Source organism: Lygodium microphyllum, chromosome 24 (assembly GCF_053477565.2).
Source record: "Lygodium microphyllum isolate KBCC chromosome 24, Lygodium_microphyllum_v1.1.10, whole genome shotgun sequence".
In the NCBI taxonomy this organism is placed as follows: domain Eukaryota; kingdom Viridiplantae; phylum Streptophyta; class Polypodiopsida; order Schizaeales; family Lygodiaceae; genus Lygodium; species Lygodium microphyllum.
The window spans coordinates 66,546,848-66,550,953 of NC_141158.1; the positions used below are offsets into that span (position 1 = coordinate 66,546,848).

The following is a 4,106-nucleotide window of genomic DNA, read 5'->3' on the forward strand; positions in this document are numbered from 1 at the left end:
CAAAGTCATAAAATGTAATCCACAAAGTTATACAAACATTGCCATACAAATTGGTGATTAGAACTAGAAAAGGTTTAGTCAACTTCTAAGAGGAGCATGGAAGTTTGACCTCTAAACTTCAACCTTAGAAATTACAAACCTACAACAATCAATACAAATTGGTAATTTGAACTAAAAAAGGTTTAGTCAACTTCTAAGAGGAGCATGGAAGTTTGACCTCTAAACTTCAACCTTAGAAATTACAAACCTACAACAATCAATACTATTGAAACAAGTGCCCAGCTTCCAATTATAGTGAAAATGACAAACATCAATTGAATAGCCTTGAAATGCAAGTGAACACAGACAAAGTGATTGGGGGTTTTATTATAGATATATTATGTAAACCACCCAATTATATTTTATTCAAAAGTGCATCTACATAAAGAAGAAGCAATGGGACATATACATGGAACACAAGGTGATGAAACCTTAAAGAAAGCCTCCATCAAATGGGGATTTGGTATGGGTTGCCAATCCATAAACCAGCTATTACATGCTCACTGACCAAAGAAAATCTGACAACAGAAAATACTAAGTGCCCTAAGCAAGGAAGTAAGCAAGAAACCAAGCACACACACAAACAAGCACTTGCCTGCATGAACACACAATGCTCCATCACATCCATCCAACTTGAAGAATTGGTCAAACGGCGTGTTGCAATTTATGTATAATTGTGAGCATGAACTTAGTGCTAAGTCGTGCATTCAGAGTATTTAGACCTTGTCATCATAAACCAGATGTACTCAATCAAATCTGTGCACAAGCAAAGCCAAATGCATAGTAGCAAGATGTTGATGTAGTAACTTATTTTCACCTCAACCAATCCTTTTCCTGCTGTATTGCACACTTGAAGTAGCAGGAGGAGTTTTTTTAAGAAGTGTGAAATGAAAGTGGATCATGAATGCCTTGAGGGCCAACTTTAATCAGCACCTGTGGCTTGAGGCATGCTACACAGAAATGTTCTACCTCTAAACTAGATTGATATTCAATCGCAACACAGTGTTAAGCAAATAGACGATGGTATATACTGAAGGAAAAGTTATTGAGATGCACATAAAGGAGCAATACAATGGCCATGAACATGCCATACATGGCAACAACAAATTATTCACAGGCTATGAAGTACTTTTTCTAACATGGCAGCTAGTCAAAGAGACCTAAAAAGCCTGGCAGACATCAATCTTCTTCTAATTCCAATTACAACTGTATTCTTTTCAGCTGGCTTGTCAGTATCCAACTCGTCCATCAACTTCAACAACAAAGCTGAAAAACAGTCTCTTCAATTGGGCCCAACCAATATTTGCACTCCAAATAACGATGGAGATAAGTTTGTGCCAGCACTGGAGTAGCTGCTTAGTGTCTTTTAACAAGGCGAATTCAGGACACTTCATTATGTTAAAAGGTCAGCACCTACATGAGTAACATGCGATATAGGTCCCATCAATGAGGGAGGAAAAAGGTTAATCAAGAGCTCTGCCATGAAGCCACTACTTCTCTTTCAGACATGGGTGGGTAAGGGAGGTTGAGTAGGACCACCTCCAAGGAATGACAGAAATCCACCACTTGAATCCTGATCATCAAGGAAAAGATCATCCGGAACTTTGAAAGCCCCATGTACTGCAACCAGCAGCAGCCCAACCATAGCAGCTGAAATGAGGAGAGACCCAACATTGGTCAGAAATACGACCACAATTGTCAACACCACCATCATTGCAAAAACCTCCCGCTCACTGAAAGGCCTATTGAAGAGGACCAGCTGCTCTGTCCGATACAGATACAAGAAAAACCAGGCTCCCAGAAGTCCACTTAACATAAGCAGAGAGAAAGGATGCGTGACCAGGCTGAATCCAACTCCAGCTATCAGAAAGAGCAAATAGTTCATGCGGAAATAATTCCAGTTCTTGCGAAGTCGGGTTGTCGCATCTGAAAGGGATTCTGGCTTTGCAAAGGAGCTGCGGTCAAAAAGCTCACTCCATGGCCGTCGTTGTGCAAGGGCTGCTCGTGACACATCAGATAAGCGGCCAAAAAAGGCTCGAGCAGCAGGGGTGGGAGCTGCCGCTGCAACGCTTCCAGGTGCTGCTGGTACTTGGTTTGCCATTACTTGAACTACCAGTCTCTGCGCTTCTCAAGCTGATCCCTGCTTTGAAAAATACCTACAAAATCAGACCAGCAATCTGACAATTTACACGAAAGAAGCACGGAATCAGACTGGCAATCTTGAATTGACCAAAGGAAGCACATGACAAAACAAAGATACAGATCCAAGTTTCCACTTCAAATCCAGCCTAAAATAAGCCTGCATAGGAAAATCTGCCCGTGTCTCTTTAGGAAGTTTGAAGTTATGATGGCGACTGACAATTTTATTGAGCCTCCCCCCAGCCCCTAAAACCCGCCCCCCACCCCCCTTTCAGAAAAACCAGAGCCACTTCAGTCTTCTTTCGCAGCCATGTAAGCAGCAAAGTCAGGCTTGTGCAATGATTCAAAACTCTGCTCTAATGGCTGCCTGCATCCTCTTGTCCGCAAGGCTCAACGACAGCATTCCACGGAAGGCTTATCTCACATCCCTTCATTTTAAGAGTGATTTAAGTAAACATGCAAATTTTTTATATAGAAAATCTGTATTACTTGTCTGGATTTCTAGCCATGCTACATTTAACTTTCAAGAATAACTGTCAATCTAATTATAACTGGAATTTCTATGTGAGCAAACTAGACCTATTCATTCCTAATTTCATAGCCTGCACTTACATTTCAAGACAGGGGTTGACAACAAGCCGTTAACTTGACAGCCAGAAAAATGAAAATGAAAACTAAATAAAGCTGCAAACACATCCATGTAGCATCACATAAACTGTGGTAAATGGGCCCTAAAAACACAGCAAAAAACGGTGCACCCAGCCATGGCTCAGGCAGAAAACCCTAGAATGAAAGCTAAGAGCACAACGGTAAACCACGCACTCGGCCATGGCTCAGACAGGAAACCCTAGAATGAAAGCTAGATACAGGTCTATTCAAGGATCAATCACACGACAGGTACAGAGATCCGCTGATCTATACCTACAAGGCACCTGGTTCTAATCACAATACCTCTGCAGATATATAAATTTCACGGACTTGTAGTGGAATGGCCCAAAACAAAAGAACGCAAAAACCAGAGATAAAGGCGAAGGCGAAGAAGAAGGAGAACAGACATGGACGAGAGCAGCTGTCTTACCTGTGGAAATCCTGTGTGCCGCGGGATCGAAGGAACTTCTCTGATCAGATGTCTGAGCTATTTAGTGCTTTCAATATTTCGCAGAAGCAGAAATCATTAAGCCGGCTAATCTTCGAGTCTTGATTGGCTTCTACATCCGACTACAAGTAAAGGCATAAAATGTCCAACGGGCCTAAATTTTTATACTTATATTATGCCTATCATTTTTACATATATTATGTGTAATATACTTATATTTTTAAAGGATTATAAACTTAATCCAAATAAAGAAAATGTATTTTAATAAACTTAGCTATCACATGAAATATCGGGCATCCTGTCAAATTTAGGCCTTTGGCGCGTCGCCACAGTGGCAAAGATTGTCATTGTCATTGTCCATGCACTCCATAGTCTGATTAAAAAGGCTATAAAATTGTATTAAAAAGTAAAGAAAGATTACATATTGTTGATTACCTAGAAAGTTGGCATTAAGGATAAGCCTTTTTTTGTTTAAGACACCTGCATTAACACCTTTTTCTATTAAACAACACTGGGAGCTACCTTGCGCTAAGGGCTTTTTATCTCTACCCTAAACAATTGTATTGTGCCTTCTATTTTACTCATATCTTTTTGGCCTCTCCACCCCCAAGCCACCCCTAAGAACCCCCTTTTGTCAAGCATGAGGCCAATTGTTGTAATCAGTAAAGGAGGCCCACATGCAAGTAGAGGTCCAATAATAAATTTATTTGTAGTAATTTTTGGTGTTTTAAGAACGTGCTTTTATGGGACAACTGTGGGAGAGATTTGAAGTCTCTCTTATACTTGCATAGGTTGGGAATGGTTAGTTTCCCAAAGCAAGCAATTCAATACA

At 40.6% G+C, this 4,106-nt stretch overlaps 1 pseudogene across 3 annotated transcripts; it reads right to left on the minus strand.

Annotated features, from left to right (window-relative positions):
* Positions 1 to 1,044: 1,044 nt before the first annotated feature.
* On the minus strand, positions 1,045 to 3,413 carry LOC148015181 (PRA1 family protein B1 pseudogene; annotated as a pseudogene). Of its 3 annotated transcripts, none has more exons than XR_015688387.1 (2): positions 3,257 to 3,413; positions 1,045 to 2,179 (listed from the first exon to the last, which is right to left on the minus strand). The product of XR_015688387.1 is annotated as a PRA1 family protein B1 pseudogene, transcript variant X2 (transcript). The 3 variants fall into 3 exon arrangements; XR_015688388.1 differs by having other exon boundaries at positions 1,045 to 2,216; positions 3,257 to 3,412; XR_015688386.1 differs by having other exon boundaries at positions 1,045 to 2,195; positions 3,257 to 3,411.
* Positions 3,414 to 4,106: the final 693 nt, after the last annotated feature.